Genomic DNA, 22,995 nt, shown 5'->3' with positions numbered 1-22,995 from the left:
GCTTAGAGAGTAAGTGCCTTGCCTTTTAGCTAAGACTAATTCTTGAATAGTATTATCTGATCCACTTCTACCCTTTCTAGGACTTGAGGCTACCCACATCTTCTCTTTTTAGATTGATTCATTTTCATCTGCTGGAAAATCTGCGCAGATTTGCTTTTTCCTAAAACAAAACAAGCAAAGAAGTTCCTCTTCCCCACTAACCACTTATCCCTCCCCTTCTTTCCATCAACCAACTTTTTAAAAGTAGTTCATACCCAAAGCCTCTAGTTTCTCACATTCACTCACCCCAGAATCCCTAACATCAGGTTTCGACTTCCACTTTAGCAAAGCACTTCTTGTTTTGTTTCCCTCCATTCCCACCATCCTTGCCTCCAATGTCCATATCTAAACACTTGTAAACACAAAGGGGCCATTGTCAATTATTCACCTTTATAATCCTTCAGCACCTAGTATTATGCTTTTCGTATGGTAGAGAATCCATGAGTATTTTAATTGAATCTGAATTTCTTCAACCTTCCTCATAACCCACATGACTCCTGATCTTCTTCCACCATGTTAGGAACCTAACAATGGGCTGAGATGCTTTTTCTAATGGGTTTGGAGAATTAGGAAATATTGCATTATTTGAAAACAAAATTATTTTTAAATTCTCATGTACCATGAAGTATGGTGAAAATTATTTTATCTTGTTGCTAAAATATACAAAACCAACAGTATATACTGAACATGAAATGTATATCATGGTGATCAATGGTAGTGATCAACAATTTAAAAATGAAGAATCCGAGACACCCTGACTTGCCAAACTTATTAAGTGGCTCCTGTTGACCCAAACACAAACCACCACAATGTAATAATATCTGATATTATTCAATATCTATATTTCCTGCGCATTTTCACAGAAAGTTCTACAGATGGCTGAGACACAATATACACTAACATGTAATCAGGAATTGAGCCAGTCACTACTAAAATATTGATATGATATCTATCTATCTATCTATCTATCTATCTATCTATCTATCTATTTATCTATCAAAGGCAACCAACCAGAATGATGGAATGACCAGAATGACCAGATGCTATGATGTGTACTGCGGGGGCCAACCCTCACCCCACTGATTAGGGGTGGGGCTGGCCAGCCAACCTCTTGCGCCCCCTCCCACCAGCCCGCCCGATTGACCCCCATTGAGGCGGGCTGGCTAGACCCCACCCATGCATGAATTCATGTATCGGGCCTCTAGTCTTTAATAAATATGCTTCTTTTTTGCATTGGGTACAAGAGCACATATTCTTACTTCAGATTCAGATGCATAAGAATAATCAATGGGATATAGGGACACTGTTTTTACTTCCATATTTCCCTTGGTGCCATATATATATATACATATATGTATGTATATGGAATTTCACTAACAGGAAGTGGAGGGCCCTTCTCCCATCTCTCATAAACTCCATTTCACTGAGAAACTTTAGGAGCAATGAGGAACAGCTCAAGTGTCACACAACTTCTTTCACACAGGTGTATACTGAGGTTACCCTGCCACTTCTCTACCCTATATTGCTATTCAGCTTATTGCAAGCAATGTGAAATGCCCAAGAAAGCCAGCTATATTGGCTTGTTATACAGTTGTTTACTTGCAGCATTCCTTTGGGGTGGTGCTACCCACCAAAAATGTAAAGAAGCCATGCGTTTCTCTGGGGCATTCTAATGCTCAGTCAAAATCCACCATCTCTGTCACTATTTGGTTCAACAGTTCAGCTCAGTAAACACTCTGGGAGCATTTACCCTGTGAGAGGCATTGTGTCAGGCCTTCTAGGAGCCAGAGTCCAGTGGGGACGGATTTGTAAACACAGAATTCTAATATAATGTCGGCAGTGACTTCAAGAAGTCACATCTTAGGGATTAAAAAAAAGAGAGTGGACTCTGTTTGGGGCAATTCTATATTTTAAGATTTTAAAACTTAAAATATATTTGAAGGTTTGTGTTTTTTTAAACATAGGTAGTAGGTTCTTTTATATATATATATATATATATATATATATATATATATATATATATATGTGTGTGTGTGTGTGTGTGTGTGTGTGTGTGTGTGTATCAGAGAGGAATGGGGAGGGAGAGAGAGATAGAAACATCAATGATGAGAGAAATTCATTGACTGGCTGCCTCCTGCACATCCCCTACTGGGATTGAGCCTGCAACCCGGGCTTGTGCCCTGACTGGGAATCGAACCTGGGATCTCTTGGTCCATGGGACGATGCCCAATCCACTTAGCTATCACAGCCAGGCTGTATTTGAAGTTTTTAAAGATTATTTAAACGCTAACAAAATAAACAAGTACAAACTAAAAGACAAAAACATTGACTAGCCTACTCAGTGAACAGATTATTCTCAAAATAAAGTTCTTCAATGACAACAAAATCTTTCTATACAAGCAAAATATGGCAAGGGCCAAGAAATATGAAAGAATCTCACTATAGCTAGTAACTTTAAATTTGTCTTTTGGTTATGCTAAGAAGTTACCAGGTGGTGGGCGATCTGGTGCCACTGTCCTGTGACACTGTTTAAGGGGATAGGATCTCCTTGTTATGCTACTGTTTTCCCTTTTTAAGGCTTTTCCCTGGATGTTTTCCTAGATAAAATAATATCTTATCTCATCCCCTTCAAATACCCTATAAATAGCCTTTACATCGATGCCCATGTAATCTGAAAAATAATATTCTAGAGTCTTAGAAATATAAATAGATGAGCATTTTACTCGAAAAGAGCTCTTTATTCATCTGGTCTCACTACAGCTCTATGAGCAAAGCTGTTGAGTGAGTACTCCAAGATCATATGGAACACACATAAAGGAAGAGGACTACTTTCCTGCATGTACTTCTAATTTTGTGGCTACAGAACCATCTTATATCAAAAAACTATATGTTCTAATATTAGTTTTCTGAAGAAGAAGAAGAAGAAAAAAAGACACAGGCTTGGGAAAAACCTTTGAAACTTTGATTTCAATGGCCATTCCTGAGAAGGAAATGCAGCCCCCTATAGTTATCATACCTAGGATACACAGAAGGTTGTTAGCTAATAAGGGATATTTTTGCCATCTATGAAATAAATTGCGAATGTTTGGGCAACTATGAGGCATACAGCTCAGCAGACTACGTAGGAGTTTGAAGACTAAGTTGGTAACTAAGGATAATATGTACAAACATCATGATATGAGAGAGACATTATATTTTGTTTTTATCACATCACCTCAACAGACACTAAGGAAACAGAAGTAAACTCTGGAATGGCTGAGAGTTTTAAGAGCTAAAACAAAGCCCTAACACCGGTTTGGCTCAGTGGATAGAGCGTCAGCCTGTGGACTGAAGGGTCCCAGGTTCGATTCCGGTTAAGGGCTTGTACTTTGGTTGCAGGCACATCCTCTGTAGGGGGTGTGCAGGAGGCAGCTGATCGATGTTTCTAACTCTCTATTCCTCTCTATAAAAAAAAATCAATAAAATATATTTTTTTTAAAAAAGAGCTAAAAGAAAGAGTAAAAGTTTTAAATTCACAATCGGCCATATTACTTGGTTTTAAAGGGAGAGATGATTTGCTACATCTATCATAATACCAAAGTGTCATAGAACTAAAGCAGTTTTGAGTTAAGCCTATGGACCCCTGCAAAACACATATTTTAGGCCCTAACTGGTTTGGCTCAGTGGATAGAGCGTCGGCCTGTGGACTGAAAGGTCTCAGGTTCGATTCCGGTCAGGGGCACGTGCCTTGGTTGTGGGCACATCCCCAGTGGGAGGTGTGCAGGAGACAGCTGATCGGTGTTTCTCTCTCATCGATGTTTCTAACTCTCTATACCTCTCTCTTCCTCTCTGTAAAAAATCAATAAAATATATATTTTAAAAAAACACATATTTTAGGTACTGATGAAATTTACAGAAATTTTTGTATATGAAAATTTAGAAAAATCAAAATTTTACATACAGAAAAGGAAAAAAGGCCTCTAACGTGTCCAGTTCCTAACTCTATCATACTAGAGGCCCGGTGCATGAATTTGTGCCCGGGTGGTTTCTGGCCAACACACCCTGATCGGGGAGGGGGGAACCAATCAGGGGTGGGGCTGGCCGGGGGGAGGGGCCATGGGTGGTTGGCGGGCCAGCCCCGCCCCCCTGGTCAAACTCCCAGTCGAAGGGACAATTTTCATATTAGCCTTTTATTATATAGGATAAGACATTTTGGAAAGGATTCCTTTGAATAATAGCTAGGACAATAAAGAAAGCCTACATGAGCAAAGGGTAAACATCTGGGGAAATGATGGCAGGTTCTTACCTTCAGCTGCAGAAGGTGATGTGGAAGTTGTAGGAAGTAGTATAGAATTGTGGACAAGACAGAGACAAACTTAGCATTTTATCTAAAAAGCAGAGCAAGTGGGCTTCCACTGCATCATAAGGGACTCAAGCTAGATATCAGACTACAATCCTGATAACAACAGTCATTAACAAAAAAATTCTTCCTCAAAATATCAATTAAACAAAGATAATTCATTCTTCTGAGATAGTTTAGATACAGTCTTTTCCAAACAAAACACATGGGCAGGCTTCGTTTTCCAAGGCAGCTTTTAATTCTTTAATTACATATATTGAATTCAGAATGGTTATCCTACTAGCTAGAAAGTCATTGAATAGCCTGGTCAGTGTGGTTCAGTGGTTGAGTGTTGACCTATGGACCAGGAGGTCATGGTTTGATTCCCCGTCAGGACACATGCCCAGGTTTTGTGCTCAATCTCCAGTAAGGGGTCATGCAGGAGGCAGCCAATCAATGATTCTTGCTCATCATTGATGTTTCTATCTCTTTCTCCCTCTCCCTTCTTCTCTGAAATCAATAAAAATATATATTTTTAAAAACAATCACTGAATAGTATTTTGAATAGTGGCAATTTTAGAGATCATTTAGTCCAACTCAAAGGCAGTAAAGTTAGTGCGGTGTAGAGGCTGGCAACTATGACCCATAGGCCCAATCCAACCCACCATGTTTTTCAGGGCCTGCGAGCTTACAATTTTATTTTTTTACATTATTAAATAACTGGAGAGAAAAATAAAATAAAATTTCATGACACATGAAAATTATATGGAATTCTAATTTCAGGGACTATAAAAGAAGTTTTAATGGAACACGGTCACATTTGTTTATTTACATATTATCTATTGGTAGTATATTGGCACGGTCGTCACCTGAGACTACAAGGTCCAAAAATCCTAAGAGACATACTATTTAGTCCCTTTCAGAAAAAGTTTGCTGACCCCTGGTGCAGTGCATGAAGCACATTAGATCTAAAGCTAGACTACTTGGGTATGATCCTGGGAAAGATAGTGTGCCTCTGTTTTCTGATCTGTAAACTGAGGACAATAATACTGACCTGATAGGATTGTTGTGAGAATTACGTGAAAGTGCTTGAGCCTGGTATAAAGCAAGAATTTGGTATCGGTTAGATATTTTTATTATTATACATGAGAAAAACTGTGGCCCACCAAGATAATGTGACTTCAAAGGGTCAAGGAATTTGCTAGAGGCAAACTAGGAGAATTTCCTGGTTCTCCTTGCCTACACTATATTGTCGTTCTTATATTTTATATTGCCTGACAAAGAAAAACATTCTTGTGATATTTTGGTTGCTGTTTTTAAACTACCCCAAGGCCACTCTAAATGAGGACTTCAGTTTCATCAGACTGGTCTCCAATCAATCCTGTTACCTGTAGTTGTCCAAAGGCAACTTGTAAAACATTTGCTATTTTCAGGTCTCCACCTCAAACTTTTAGAAATTAAGATTTTTTTAATACTTTCTAAAAAGGACACTAGAAGTCCCTTGCAAATCAAAACTGACAAGTCTGTGTGTGTGTGTGTGTGTGTGTGTGTGTGTGTATTTTTACTGCACAACTTCAGAAACAAATAATTGAGGCATGCATATGAACCCCAGGATGAGGGATAGCAGATTCATCTATGAGCATTCAAGGATATTTGCTATTCCTGGTATAATATAGGCCATTTTCACTGGTTATTTTTCTCCTTATCAACTCTTGCAGAATACCAACACTATTCCAGGTTCTGCTTATTCTGTGAAACCTCTTAAACTTAGCAGAATGTTTGTTTACTAGCCCTGGACAACCACCTTTTTAGAGACTTTCTTCATAAGAGGCCTTTCTCCATTAAATCCACCCCCAAATGGTCACTTCATTATGCCATGTTTCCTTGTCAGTTGGTATACAATTTTAAACAATATACATTTGTCACTGCTGTCTCATTGTTCTCCAGTTTTTCTCTTTCTATGTAATAACCTCCTATCTTGCCACAAAACTAGGATTCCTTAAGGCCAGGCATACACTTTTTTTTTTTTTTTAATCACCATAGTATTTAGTTCAAGTTACCTACATGGCAGTCATTCAGCAGATGCTTCTTGCATTAATAAATGAATGACTACAAATACATCCCATGAACGTAATTTTAACTTTAGAGATGAATAAATAACACCTTTAAACTACCACCAAGATAGTGAAATAATAATTTGTTAGTACATGGATTTAAAGATTAATCATCCAAATTAAGACAAAGCAGAAACATAAAAGTTCCTTAATTAAGATGACTATAATCCACAACAGAGAGATTAACTCTAGGTCCATAATGCTTACTCCTTTCAGATACATTAGCTCTATGACATTAGAAAATGTTAGATCTGATGTGGATACTGTGGGCATTGGAAAAACCTAATCTAAGTATTTTTTTTTTAAATCTACCTATAAAGAATTATGTTGCAACCCCACACAAGTATAATTTTTATCTGCATGTGTAACATACCTATAGCAACACTGCTTAATATATGAGTATGTGAAGTATATTTTACTATAATAGTAGATAAGCAAACTGAATGTGTCTCAGGAAGGGGTCTTTTCCATTAATTTTATAAAGGCATTCATTTCAAACTTTCATTAACATCTGACAAGCAAGCTGCAAAAGCTTTGCTTAGAGCTTGGGTTAGAGGCAAAATGCATTTTGGCAAAACTATTCCAAGATTACACTCACTGGCTGTTCGAGAACATACTAATTTGTTTTGTTTTATTTGGAGTGTGGAGAAAAGAGAGAGAAAGGGAGAGAAGAGTCATGGACCCTACTTTATGGTTGCCATGGAGGCAAGGTCAGCCTTCCACACTTGGATCTACCAGCAGAGTTCAGACAGGTCAACGTGTGACCGGCTCAGGCCCCGGGGTTAAAAGTTCAAGCAGCGATGGAAAAACCAATATGTCCACGCAGAGTATGCTGTACAATTTATTTCAATTTACATCAAGCCATGCATATAAAATTTAGATAAATTCCATTCAAATCTGATGTTGCCTGACACACAATGTATGCAAACAGATGTCTGTGGGGCTTTTGCTGTGCTTTAGAAAACAACATTAAATTTAAAAATATGTCTCTGGGATTTCTTTATTGAATTACAAAATGAACATAATTTTAACTTAAATGTTTTCATTCTTTTCTTCCATTTTTTTTTTGTGTGTGTGTGTGGGGGGGGGATCTTAATAATTTCTCGGTTCTCAATCTACTCTATGTCATATTAAAGAGGATAATGTATATTTACAACTACAGTGCCGGGAGCCGGTGTAGCTTCAGTGTTATTGTAGTTATACATTCTATTTATATCCCTTACCACTTTCCACAAATATTTAGTGATTGATATTTGTGATTTACCTCTGGCTTCTACCCTCATCTTCTTTCGACTCAAACAGAACTGGGTCCTAGAAGCTGCTGGGTCATCTTCCAGCCACAAGGTGGCTCCCCCCACCCCTTCTCATGAACCAAAAGGGTGCTGCCAATGGACTAGGATTCAGAGGCTAATTATGACCCATAAATACTGTATTTTTATTGTGAATTGAATGGATCACAACCCAGGCCCTGGTACAATAAGATAAAATGCAAATTGGTCTTTAGAAAGAGGAGAAAGCAAAAGACCTTCGTGTCCTGCCTAATTTCTCTTTACTCATCCTTCCAAGGGTACAACTGACTAACCTTAGCGCAAAAGGAGGAAAATAATGAAACGCTCTAAAGGAACCTGCTTTTGTTGCCAGAGAACAGAGTCACAGACTAGACAAGGCCAAACTTTAAGAAAAGCATACAGCATATTCTCATCAAACTGGAACTCACATTTGGAGTTAGAAAGGGGTTTGGATTTTATGGTTCTGGTAACTTCCCCACAAGGAAGTTTTCATGAGGACTTTGCAGCACTTTCTTAGAAGTCCCGCACCTTGTCGGAGAATAGATGAAGAACAGTGACCTCAAGTATTGCACAGCTTTAAAAGAACTAAAAATATTACATATTTACTTACTGCTGCTTTAAGAAACAGGGTATATTTCACAAATGTAATTTTTACAGAAAACATCATAATTTTCTACAGATGAAAGAGGCATAGAGACAAATCACTCGTCTGGTTACATGGAAGTTCTTTCCAAAAGTCCGAGTCTTAATTTCTCACTTTTTCCACGTTCCGTTCCAGGGAGAAGCTATTTGGGCAAGTTTCATTTTCCTCATCTGTAAAAGGGAGTTTCATAACCCTCATGGAATTTTTGTCAGAATTAAATGTGTTAATCTATTTAAAGCCCTCATAAGAGGCCTTGGTACATAATAAGAGCCATATAAATGCTTGCTATTATTATAGTAATAATAATAATTTTTTTGAGCTCAGTACCTCCTTGTTTGCAAGTACTTTGTGCCACAATCATTTGGGGGGTGGGGGAGAAGGAGGGAGAACTTACATGGATTCTGTAAAGACATGGAGAGTATCATTTTTCTAGCTACCTAAATGCTCTGATAGAAGTAAGTTGTCTAGGCTTTTCCTCCTCAAGAACTTTAAAAAAACATACAAGCATTTCTTCCCAATTCATACTATTACTTAAAGAAACTGTTGATTTCAAAATCTCAAGCTTGTTTTAGATACTACTTTAGTAAATGCATCATTTTATTAAAACAATCACATGCAGTGGTTTTTATAACTTGGTTACAATATTGCTGTAAATGTTTTCCTTTTCATTTTTCACTAAAATGAAATAGTGGCTAAGAATATAAAAAAGTCTTCAGGATCTAACTCATGCCAGACTATAACTTTGTTAAGCCTCTTGTTAAACTTAGAACATATGAATTGCTTGCTTCTAAAGTAAATAAACATTTTTTAATTCCCTGGTAAGCACCCTCTTGACAATTCTCTAACAAATTTTCCAAGGGTATAAATGATATCCTTGATTTAAGGGGGCCTACAGTAATTCACCCATGAGCAAAAGTTTATGTGGACGTAAAATCCTGCATTCACATAAATCCTTATTTGTATAAGAAAGGATTTGTATACATACATGTAAATACATATGTACTTGTCAGTATGTATATATACATATATGTCCTTATATACCTTCCACATATATTCTAAATAGATGGAAATACATATTTAGAGACCAGGTAAGATAAGGAAATCAATTTTAATACTCAAGGAAAGGAGTACAACATTTTTTAATACCGCTATACTGTCATGTAACCTGTTATTCTTTATTATCTCTGTCAGCTACTACCCAGTGCCTAGTAGACAAATGCTAGTCCTAGTCCTGGCCATTTAGTTCTATTTCAAACCTAACTCTTTAGAATTGCTTGAAAATGCTGTCCTGACATGTTGGCCTTGCACCGTTGAGTGAGGGTGGAATAAGGTGAGGTGGAAGAGAATCCTTATGCAGACAATTCAGCACCTTTTTTTGAGGGAAGCCTGCCTTGGTTTTTCTGAAACATGCACCAATACAACGTCAAAAGACCACGTTTGCATTCTGAGCAATATAGATGTGTTACCAGAAGTGGTGTCTTTTGTTGCCAGGAGCAGTTTTCGCTGCATGCATCAACTCTCACTATATTCTTAGCCACTATTTCTTTTATGCCAGTTGCAGACATCAGTTAACAGAACCCCTTAAAGAACAGATGTACTGGAGAAATGCATCAATTTGTGTGTGGTGTGTGTGTTTTTTTTTGTTGTTGTTGTTACAGTTTGGGGGTGTCTGTCCTATGGGTTTTCTAGCCAAAGGCTTATATGTTTCCCAAGAGAAATTTACTTTCATGAGAGGAGAAAATGGAGGCAAATCACTACTGTTAGACCCTGAAGTCAGAGATGCTGGTTTGTTTCCTGCTATACATGTGAAGGAAAAGCCCACCGTTACAGAAACAGTTGTGTTTCAACCCATCTCTCATTCTTTCCCAGTGTGAAAAATTACAAACGAAACCAAATTTTTCTCTGTCAATAGCATGTGCATGATTACAGCTGTTCATATTTTCACTCTAATGAAGGGCTGCACATTTAATTGTAAGATTTATTAGGCACTGTACATTGCTGAGTACATGCAAAAACAGTTAATTGACATCTAAAATGCTGGTTGTTTATTCTGACGTTAACGATCATATTTCTTAATTTGAAACAAAAAGCATTTGGGGAAAATGCATTTTGTCCCCCTCTAAATACGAAATTAATAAATCCAATGTAAGAAATAAAAAGGGCTGGGGGGAAAAAATGTTGATTTATAATTGTGAGGCTGGGGAAAAATAAAGATGCTTAAAAAAAAAAAAAGAAGTCCATAATCTCCCATTCTGCTGGAAACAAGAGAGTTGATTGCCAGCTTTGTTTGATTTCACAGAGATCTCATACGAGGCTGGGTTCATAAACAGGTGAAATGATGGAGTTTATTGCAACGCACATCAACACTGAAACTAAATAACTGTGTTGCCATCTCAGTCCCGCTGAAAGACGGATGGTAAACTTGACCTGCCGCTGGTACTATCCGATTGCCATTTTTTATTCCCCCTTCGCTGCCCCCCCAGGCTGAGCCACGTTGAGTAAATGCATGTGCACGGTCAGGTCAGGCCCCGGGATCGGGTGAAACTCGGTTCACATTTGCATACAGGCGGAGCCTCACAATGAAAGCCCATCTGTTCCCGTCTCGGAGTACAAATCGAATGTCACCCAACTCACTGCAAACGACAGCAGCATGGCCATTAGATGGAGGAACACTCGGCTCAGGTTACGGATATGGAACTGCTGATTTGGGTTTAAATACCTGATAACTGAAGACTTTTCATTATATGTGAACAAAGAATGAACTTTGAACTGCTCAGGAGATACCCTCTCCCCACACTGGGCACCCTTAGTTCTACCCATTGCTAATACTTAACTGCTATATTCCCCACTGTTTCTATTTCTGTATAAAAATTAGCCTGGCTGAATGTCACTATGTCCTAAATAATTGCTTTTTTTTTTTTTTGGAAGAAGGGAGGGTAAGAGGTGGAGCAGCAAGAGATGTTGTAAATAGAAAATGAACTCTGAACTCTATACGCCCTCAAAGGTCATTAATATCATGCCAATGTTGTTCCTTGAACTTCTACATTTTACCAGGGTGGAAATTTTAGTTGCTAGAGTTTAGCCTCTTATCCCTCCCTTCCAAACCCATTCAGTCAAGCGAGGCACCTGTCTCTTCTTCACTCACAGGCCTGTTTATTCCAAAACAGTTTATCCCAAAATAGCTTATCGATCACGATCTGTGTCAGAGATTATATTTTTGTTAAATTCTGGCAAGTATCTTAGAGTTTACAGACAGAAATCCCATAAATTCTGACACAAAAAGATCGAGTTATTTAAGAAGTAACCCCATGATAATAAGCCCACCCAAGCGATGAACATGATAGATACAAGGAAATTTATTAGCAAAAATATGGGTAGTGTTTTCATCAAATGCCTTCTTTTCCCATTTTATGGCAAGAATCTACTTCCATGAAAATTTTTCTAAGGAGGACCCAAACATCTGAGATTTGGTTATTGTGTTTATGATTGAAATATTTCTGTCTTCTGGTACACGAATCACATTTAATATTAAAATACTATTTCAGTGATTAGCCTAGTTTGTTTGAGCCTCAGTGCATGTGTGGGTGCAGGCCCACACACATAACTCCACTGTTGAGTAGATAAAACAGACTGGCTAGTTTTTCTTTTACCAGCTATGCTTCTTGGTTTCCAGTCAGTAATGGTGTCACTTTATGAATTGCAAACGTAATATCCAATTGGGTGAAAAACATATTTTGAAAATGTCTGCAAGGACTTTCTTGATTTGATCTAATTATATACTTTTTTTCTTGCATCTATTTCTCTTTCTTAAAACACTCACTAAAACAATCTTATAGAATTTAATGTATTGAAGTAACACATGGAATCCAGAGTATTTAAAGGCCATTGGGTTTTAAAGGCCAGGTCTCCTCAGCCAGAGTTTTTTTTAGCACTATGTGAAAGGATGTTCTTATTGTTTGTCCTTTAAAAATAATACCAGGGTAAAGAAAAGATTTGAGGGCTTTTTCTTTTTTCATCCCATGCAAGAGTTTACGGTCAACCTTAATGGAAGTTCTACATGCACTAAAAGGGAGAATAGACCCTTTGTTTCAGAAGAATGACCAAGACAAGGGTGAATTTTGGTTCCACTTTGTCAAGTTTAAGGGGAAATTGAATTCAGGAAGGAGGGGGGGTCGGCGAGAGAGAAAGAGAGAGAGAGAGAGAGAGAGAGAGAGAGAGAGAGAGAGAGAGAGAGAGAAGAGACAGCCCAACTTTCTTAGATGTCTTCTTATTACCTCTAATCTTAAAATATTTTATTATCTTGTAAATGAGTCAAGAATTTACATTAGGGGACACATGGCCATGCGATCTCGTGGAGATGGGCTCTTCATTTGCACTCCATGCAGCTGGGTGCCTTGTGTGTGATCAGCAACAACACAGAAGAAACCAACAAGCAGGAAATAGAATGCTAGAGTTTTTCTTTCTGTCCATGTCAGGAGAAAATATCCCATTAAGGAGGTGTAACTGCTTTAATTCTATATCCCTGAAGGGTTTTGAATGATAAAGATTCTGCTTATTTAAAAAAATAATAAAATAATTTGTTTATAGAAATATGGGTAGCTTGGTTCCTTATTATGCAGTATTTGGGGGTGGGGGTGTGTGTGTGGTGTGAACAGGAACCGAACCTTGAACTTAATTTCCCCTTTGAACTCATGACCTTTGACAAGATTCCCCATGCGTTCCCCTTCAGACAAATTTCATCACAATTATAGTCCCTTCCACTTGAGTTAAAGATATATAATCATTGATTTGACCTAATTACCTGATACATCCCTTTCTTTGCAAGGTGAAAGCTAAATGTGTGAACAGAAGCTGACCCGTGAAGTCCTGATATCCAATTTTTATTCTAATTATCATAAAACACTTTTAGTCTTACTCTATTTTTCTCAAGTTTTCTTTTGGCCCCTTCCCTGAACCCACTATTCCTTCAAATTCAACAATGCCCCCTAGGTTTCAAGCTGCTTGGCAACAGACCTTTAAATGCATTATGCACTACATGTTCCATGTGTCATTTTTAAACAAAAAACGAAAGACTGACTCTGCATTAGAAAGTTGTCACTAACCCCTCTCTTTCATGAAAAAGTCTTCTGAGGAGACAAAAGAGTGGAAACTAGAAAGTTCCCACAAGGTTCTGAAATTATCTGACTTCTCAGCATTCATCTACTATGATTCAGACTTTCTCCTAATAATTTACAAACTTTGGGTGATAGAGCAGACACAGGCAATGTCAATAGAGTTAGTATAATCAATTTAAACTATGGGGGAATTGTGTGGTGTGGTTTTTTTTAAAGGAAATGTGTATATGTGTGTGTGGGGGGAGGGGGGAGGCAGGGGGTGTCTGCTAAGTTTACTGCAACAAATCCGAAATACTTTAATTAAAAAGCTTAAATTATGAAATACATTCTTAAAAATTAAATAGGTGCTTTAAAAACAAAACTAGAGTTGATGGAAACTATATTTACTTTAAAAATGAACTGTATTTTTCTCTACCACAAGTTACAATTTTTAAAGGAATAAACTGAGACTGCAGCGTTTTCAATATCTTATCTTAGACAATTAAAAAATAAAGATGAATTGCAAAAAATTAGACAGCAAAACATAAGCAAAGAAGAGATTATTTTCACTTTTTTATGTCATAGTTTATATTCCAGGGCATCGTGCTCTCTCAGAAATGAAACGACAGTCAATGTTCCTTTATGTCATGTTTGCGTCATATCACTCCAAATGTTCATAGGCATTACAGGTGGGAGGGGACAAAAGGCTTGGAAAGAACACGCCTATGAAGTCACATCACCTGTTCTTTTTTGTGGAGCTACTTGTGTCCTCTCTCACAATAATTAAACAATACAAAAGTGACCCTTCCTCTGACCACCACGGTGGACCAGCATCCTGAGTTTTATTCTCAGCAATTAGTTTTAATTATACGTTAACCCGAAGCCCTAAGCAAACAGGAAAGAAAATAAAAGTATGTGGGCAAACTTTCTGAGTAGGAAATTATTACAGTGTGCACTGAGGCAAATCTTTAAAAGATTAACATTTTATGATGTCAAGTGCAGCCAGGGTTGAACAGACATTACAAAATAAGCTGGAAGGTTCCCACGGTGCTGGGCCATTAGGTATTCTCTAAAGGGAACAGGTCAAATATGCTACCTCCCTTCACTTATAAAAGCACAAATTTCAAAGAACTCTGAAGAATTCTTGAAAAATGCCTGATTTCTACTCCCACTTCTGTCCAGGGCCTGAGGCATGGCCAAAGAAACATACAAGAGTGTCACAAAACTTCCCCGATGAAAGTAAAGTCACATCATTTATTTATAAAAACACTGCCTCTAATTTTTGTTTGGCTATCGTAAGGACCTTTACCAATATATATTAATATTGGCATACCAGGCAACCCTCCAGGAAACAGAGAAAAATGGGGTACCTATTCCGTGACAGAAATCATGGATTTGGCATTATTCGGAACCTCAAGATAGTTCAATGTCAAAAATAGATGGATAGCAAAACATAACTAAAGGGAACTGTGCTCATTTGCAGGTCAGAATTCTAGGCCTGAAAAGTAAATAAAAAATATGCACTCATATAATAAGTTTAGAATTGGCATGAACAGGAGTAGAAATGTTAGTGTAGAGTGTTCAGAAAAAAAGGACAAATTGGGGGGGGGGTACTGTGAAATGATCCTCTGCAGTTGAGATTCTTAATGTGGTATCCGAACACCCTGAAATGATATGCAAATGTGCGTGTGTGCTTGCCTGTGCGTGCTCATTTTTATGGCAAGAAGAAACACTGCTCCATAGTGATAAGGAAAGGAATAAAAGCAACAAAAAATGATTATTACAATTTCCCAGGGAAACATGTTGGAAGCCAACTCACAGTCACCATCATCTCTCACTCAGAACAGTGGTTTTCAAACTTTTGAAAATCGATTGCCCCAGTTGTAAATTTCTATTAGACACAAAATATATGTATATTAATTTATAAATTATATACATATGCTACTATGAATGCATTAATATTAGAAAAGCTTAATTTTACACACACACACACACACACACACACAAACACACACACACGCGCGCGCGCTACTACTTTCTTCCCATCTCTTGTGGACCATCTCGTGTATCTCACTCTGGTCTCTCCTCTCCTCCACTCCTATGCCCCTTATAATAAATTCTACAAAGAGTAATTAGAGAAATCTTTTAGAAATATAAATTATATCCTGCTAACCTTTTGTTAAGATTTACTAATTGGCATGATATGCAAAATAAAATCCAAATACCTTCCTAGAGCTCACAAGGCCCTCCAGAATTTTCTCCTTTCTGCCTCTTAAACCTCATTTCCTCGCTCTGTGTCACCCATTTAGCTCTAGCCAGACAGGTTTCTTAACTATCCCTTAAAATCTCTGAGATAGTTTCCACCTCAAGGCCTTGGCTTCTGCTGTTCCTCTGCCTGGAATGCTCCTACTTCAGATTGCTGCATGGCTTGAGCTCTCACTTCATTCAGGTCTCTGTTCAAAGGCCTCCTCTGGGCATCCTGTCTCAGAGTCCTACTGCCACCCTTTCTTAGACATTTCCTCTCTCTCTCTCTCTCTCTCTCTCTCTCTCTCTCTCTCTCTCTCTCTCTTTCTCTCTCTCCTCACCCAAGAATATTTTTCCATTGATTTTTAGAGAGAGTGGAAGAAAGAGGGAAAGACAGAGAGAAATATCGATGTGAGAGAAACACATTGATTGGCTGCCTCCTGCACGCACCCAGACCAGGGCCTGGGCAGGGAAGGAGCCTACAACCGAGGCATGTGCCCTTGACAGGAATCAAACCCAGGACCTTTCAGTCCGCAGGCTGACGCTCTATCCTATGAACCAAACGGGGTTAGGGATCTTAGTTATTTTTTATCTCTGTGTCCTCCAGTCTTTTTTTTTGTTTTGTTTTGTTTCAGTGTATTTCCCATGACCTGGGATTGTACTATATATCTTCCCCAGTAAAATATAAGCTCCATCTGGCTAGAGGTTTTGTCAGTTTCATCTCTGTGTCCTCAACATCCTAGTCTAAGATCTAGCACACAGTAGGTATTCAATGATGAATGAATGAAAAATAGTCGAAGCAAACAGACATTCCACTGCTGTTCATTTTAAAATGAACTTTAAGAGATGTGTTCACAAAACAGAAGCCACCACACCTAAATGAACTATCAGTTACACTATTAACTAAAAAATCAGCTTTCTCTTTTCTCAATTTCCCTAACACTAAAATATATCTTTCTTATTATACCTATTACTGTTTCTTTTGTACCATGCTTATTTGCATACTGATCTACTCGCACTAGTAGCCTTTGTTAGAAAAATCCCTAGCTAACCCTCTATCTTACCCCTCACCGCATCCAACATGTAGCAGGTGCCCAGCACTGGATTATGGGTGGAGCTGACAGTCAAATCCTGCCATGACAAAGTGAGGTTCAGCTGCTCGTGCAGGAGTGAAGGGTGCCAGCCCCTCGGAGCCACCCTGAATGATAATCCCCGACTCCACACTCAGATGGATGTTCATGGGAAGTCATCTGTTGACAAGGCTGAATAAAGAAAAAAGACTCACACTGGAAATGAATCTATGAAAAATCACCAATTCCTTGCATGATAATGGAGGAAAACACTACCCCAATGTTGATGAAATAACGATGAACACAAATAGTAACTAAACTTAAGTTACTAGGTGACCTTCATTTCTTTTTCAGAGGTCAATTTCCAAACAGAAGTAGAAATATCACAAATATGACACTTTAAATAATAATGCGTAGCACATATACTGTAACTTAAATTCTTAATTTTATTCAATACAGTATATGTGTTAAGCATTATTATTTTAAGGATGATAACATTAAAGTGCTCAAAGATTCAGACTAAGCAAAGTATAATTATATACTTAGGACAATAGGCTGGACATATAAAATGCCCATAAAAATCTCCTTTTGAAAGAAATTCAAATATAATTGGACATGAATAATTTTCATGTACCAAAAATTAGATAAAACTTGCAAACAAATGGTAATAAGCAAGTGACTTAATACTTCTGCATCTTAGTACCATTATCTACAAATTAAAGGAATTGAAATAATTTCTCCTGGTATTTTTTAATTTTATTCATTATAATTATTATAATTATATGTAATATATTATTATGTAATATATTATTATGTAATATATACCTTCCTATGGCTTAAAAGGAGAGTCATATAATATAATAATTATATTATAACAATTCAAATAAGAATCTAGGTAGGTTTCTCAGGATGCTAAGTGTGTTTTATGCTTACTAATGACCAAGACCAGAACAATATTAAGCTCTCATAAAATATTAACTTAGAAGGTATCATAGAAATCTACAAATACAAAGAAGAATTCAAAGCATAGAGTAGAAATAGAATCTGAAGTACCTCAAGGATAAAACAAAATGGAATTCAATCAAGAAAAAATTGCAATCAACAGGTCCGGGAGAGAAATACTACAAAATACCAGTGCCAATAAAAAAGGAAGTTTTAAAAAGCATGGTGCTGTAAAGATCTCATGGCAACAGAGAAGGGCAAATGAGCTCCCAGTGTGACACACAAGCAAAAACAGGGATTTTTAGATTTCGCATACAGCACCATACTTCACAATGGCCTGGGAAGGCGTTCGTGTCTCCATATTCTTATGCAGGAACTGCCACATTGAAACAGCCCACTGGTTCATCATCTTTCTTGGCCATGCTGCCCTGACAATGAACAGATGTTTCCGAGGAGAGCTCTACTCTCACCAGCCCAAATCCAATAAGACACCTAATGGTGCAATTCTATATCAAGAACATCATTTCTTTTTGACCTCGGATGGCAATTATCTCCTACCCAAAGCAGGGGGCTGGCTCACTCTGATTTCATGCTGGGTAGCCCACTTACGAGGTCCCACTTAAAATTACACCAAGGCTGCTGCTGTCTTCATCCACTTGGCTTTTGTGACACACTCAGCTCCTTTCACAATTTCCTGTCACCACGATCAGTATTAGGTTCTCAGGGGTTTGGAATTAGGTAGATATAATACAAAGGGTTGTATTGGTACTACTAATTGATGCTTTAAAAATCGTTGCTTTCTTAAAAGTGAAAGTTTTCCATTATTACCTTCAATGTTCCCAAGACTTGAGTATTCCCAATTTAATATAAATGCTTATCTTGGAGGGGAACCAAAAAAGAAGACACAAACCTTTAATGTTTGCACAAGACCATCAACAACAGAAAGGCAAGAACAACTTTTTAACAGAAATTATCTTGGACAAATGTTTCCTGGACTTCGTTGTTGATGGTTCTCTGACAGAGTGAGAAAAATAAAAGAAACAGACTGGAATGGCAAAAGGCAGGCAGGCAACCAGGAGTGTGGAACTAGAGCTGTTGTCTCAGGAATTTCCAGTCCCCTGTAGGTTTAAATGTCCATTACAGAAGCACTACCTCATGCATCCCAAGGTCCTCTCCTCTAACCTCCAGAGGAACCCTCTTTGAGAAAGATCTTCACCTGCCATACCATTTCCATATCCCTGGAGCAGACAATTTAAGAGCAAGACCGAGAATAATATTTAAGTTAATATGGAAGAATAGGTGACACCTTTTCCCCTCTGGGCAAATAATGACAAACTCAGAGAAGCCGATAATTTTCTCCGTCAGTGTATTCTGGACGTAAGAAACGCCAGCAGATCATGGGGGTCAATGATGATGCTCCACAACTTGATCAGAATAGTTATATTCAAATTCCGAATATTGTTTTTGAGATGGTTCTTCTCTTTCAATAAAAATCTGAAGATTTGAAGCCTTTATGATGAAGCTTATTACTAAGTGTCTAAAATGTGCTTTATTTAGCCCTAACTGGTTTGGCTCAGTGGACAGAGGGTCAGCCCGCAGAGTGAAGGGTCCCAGGTTCAGTTCTGGTCAAGGGCATGTAACTTGGTTGCAGGCTCAATCCCCAGTAGGGGGTGTGCTGGAGGCAGCTGATCGATGTATCTCTCTCATTGATGTTTCTAACTCTCTATCCCTCTCCCTTCCTCTCTGTAAAATCAATAAAATATATTTTAAAATAAATAAATGAAGTGTGCTTTATCTAAAAACTCTCTACCAAATGGACAAATAACCCAAGGTCTTCTAGTAATCAACTGGTGAAAAAACTGAGCAGAATTATTGGATGTTTCATGAGATAAGAGATACAAAGGCACACAGATAACCCAGGAACAAAAAATCAAGCCAAAAGGAAAAAAGAATGAGTTTCCTATCAATGATGTAGATTATAACAGGAAATAGTCTCTCACAAACCACAAATAACCAAGTAATAATTTAAGAATACATCATCAGGAAAAACTTGGCCTTAAGCATGAACTGAATAATCTCTCTGCATACCTTAAAAAGCCTCTAAATCAATTCTGAGAGCTAAATAAATCAATAATATTCCCTTAATCTGATATTTTTAGACAAGTATGTCCTTCAAAAGTAAAATTTCTTTTATTGTGCTGGAAATAAAGTTGCTATGAAAAACCCAGAGCATGGTAGAAATTCGCAGTTCCTAGCACACACTTATAAATGTTAAATAAAAATAAATTATTTGGACTGAACTTTGTAACTCCTAAAAATAGTAACAGTTACTGTAGTATAGAAAAGAAAGTATGCTTTTCTCTAAAATCTTTTTAAGGCAAAAGATATACAGAAACAAAATGAATGCGAACTTTAGCAAAAGAAAAAGCATTTCTTCTTATCAATAATAATGGGAGTTAAAAGAGCCATAATAAAACATGGTATTGTATACTTGAAAGTTGCTGAGAGCAAGGCATTCTCACCACACACACACACACACACACACACACACACACACACACACACACACACGAGAGATAGTTAAGTGAGATGATGAATGTGTTAATTATCTTGATCTTGGTAAACGTTCCACAATGTATATGCATATGAAATCATCAAACTGTACACTTCAAAATATATGCAATTATATTTGTCAATTATTCCTCAATAAAGTTGGGGGAAAGAGCAATAATAAATACAATTCATAGATACTTAAAAACTCATTCAACTGTTATCATGCTGGCCAGGGAGGAGTAGAAGGCAGTGATTACTGAACTCATTACAAGTCTAATGTTTTCTACTTCTAGTGGAAATCTGTGTATTTAAGCTCAGGCTACCCGAGCCAATAGCAGGCATCCAGAAAATGAAAATCTTAGCATGTGAGGTCTCAGAATTTTTCCAGTTTTTTTTTAAAGAATGTCATACTAATCACTGAAATAGTTAACAGTCTAAACAGAATGAAGGGGGGAAAAAGCAAGGGACTTGGATAATCAATAATCTAACCAGACTGTAGAAGGAGCTATCCTGTTAGTACATGTTTTCCATCTACCCAAGAGCAGAGAATGGTCCTTCAAGAAATCATTTTGGGCAATTCCTTACATTCCTAGATCGAAATACGTAACTCATTCAAGATAGATGGCTAGCCATCCAAATTTAAAAGATTTTCAAGGAACAATATTCCACAGTGATCTTTGGCGCCCAGTTCATCCTCCTGTTTCATCATTTTTAAAGGTAAAGTGCTCTCTCTAATGCATTGCTCTCCTTTCCCCCTCTGCCCACGAGATGCAAAGGTCCTGACCACTGCTCACCAACACCATGGCAAGAGCCTCCTTCCCTTGTCTCTACTGTTCTCTTCCTCCCAAAACATAGACCTGATCATGTCCATTCATGATTAATTTTTTTCATAGCTGCCTACCTCCTACAAAACCAAGTTTAAACGGTCTTCCCGGTCCACACCCAAACTATTTTCCAGCTTCTTCTGCTTCGATCTGAGCGGCACATGCTCCAGCCAGGCCACCTGCTGAACTCTATCCAAGAAAGTCTCTCTATATTCTCACTCATGTTTCATTATCTGCCTGGAATTACCTTTTCTTCATTTTTAACTGTTGGCTGTACTTCAAGGTCCACTACCTTCCTGAATTTTCTGTAGAATTTCCCACTCAAGATAAATCTTATATTCTTTTGTTCTCTTAGGACCTTACCTAATTACCATATTCTACTTTCATTACAATTTCACCTAAGTCTATTGGTAAGCCTCTCGAGGGCAGGGTTAGTCTTGCTCTCTCTCCTTTATTTCTTGGCATAAAGCTTGCACAAGAAGGCACTCATATGTTTGCTGAATTATGCATATTTGTATATGCATATTTATTTAGACTTCTTCCATTTGAAATGTTCTTTAAGGAGGGGGCAAATTAGTACAGTCTATAATAACGGGAAGTTTACTAATAACTACACTCACAGTGTAATAGAGAGAGAGGCCTGGGTATTTACTAGTAGGTTCTTCTCACTTTGCTACTTATTGGCTATGGCCAGGGCAAGTCACAACATCTTTGAGCAAATGGCTACTCTATCCCTAGGCAACAAGTGGGATTCCAGGAGGGAAGAAGGGAAAGGTGCAGAAGGAAAGGTGGAAACAATAGGGATGAAGGGCCTTCTCAGCGTTTTTATTGTGGAAGGTGTACTCTCTCTAACGATTTCACCTCACCCCTTGATGGCCAGAACTATGTAGCTACCTTCCTGCAGGTCTGTCTGAGGAGACACGTGTTTTCAGCCAGACACATGGCCATTGTGAACAAAATCAGGGCTCTATAAGTAAGAAATAAAGTGAAATGGATGCTGATACACAATTAAGAGAGCCTGTGACAACTTAGAAGAGGGGAGATGGTGGAATCACTATGTTTTCAGATACCAGTAAAACCAAGCTAAGGGGCGGGGGGGGGGGGGGAGTCAAGTTAATGTGAACAAATTGCAGAAAAACCTCCCCAGACTGCGTCAATCACTGGGTGGAGAAATGGCGGATGAGTTCCCAGTGTAGCTAATGTTTTGTTTAGTACAGGGAAAATAGACAAGAAATGTGACTCACAGAATCCAAATTATACTTAATGCATTGTGGACATTCAACAATTAAAACCAAAGAGAAATTTCTCACTTAGATAATTAGAAAGCGGTTTTTAGACAAGGATGTCCTTGGAGACATTTGCCTAATGGCCTGCTCTGGACAAACAGGGCACAGAATTGGAGGCATTATGATAGAGAGCACTGTGACCTTTGTTTTTAAATGTTTTTCTTTTAAAAATAGTTTAACAAGCATTTATGGAGTAGTCCTATCTGAAAAGCACCGTGCCAGAAGAACAACCTGAAGCTGAATGAGGCGTTTTCACGACCTTCACAAGAGATTATGATGAAGAGGGAGAAACATACGAAGGCCGAGACCAAAAAGGAGGATTGAAAGGGATGATGGTGAGTGAGGGTAGATCCCAAATGGGACCCTGGGTTCTGGGATGTTTGCTGCTCTAACTCTGCCCTAGAGACAGGATGGGGGAGTCTTCCCAGGCCTGGTTGGCATATTTTATAAGGACACCCATCCCTTTACAAACACAGGCTATGGGTGTTGTTTGCTCCCTATATGTACTCATGTCACTGTGGACTCTCATGTATCTATCCTCAGCTGCTATTTGATACTTATTTAATCTCACAACAAGAGC

General features: G+C 38.0%; 1 protein-coding gene across 1 annotated transcript in view; it reads right to left on the bottom strand.

Annotated features, from left to right (window-relative positions):
- The window catches only part of SKAP1 (src kinase associated phosphoprotein 1), a 254,985-nt gene that overhangs the window by 145,936 nt on the left and 86,054 nt on the right, over positions 1 to 22,995 (bottom strand). The window lies entirely within an intron of this gene.

The sequence above is a fragment of the Myotis daubentonii genome, chromosome 16, assembly GCF_963259705.1.
Source record: "Myotis daubentonii chromosome 16, mMyoDau2.1, whole genome shotgun sequence".
NCBI classification, from domain to species: Eukaryota; Metazoa; Chordata; class Mammalia; order Chiroptera; family Vespertilionidae; genus Myotis; species Myotis daubentonii.
Note: the sequence above shows the minus strand (reverse complement) of the source record. Positions and strands in the feature narration are given on the sequence as shown.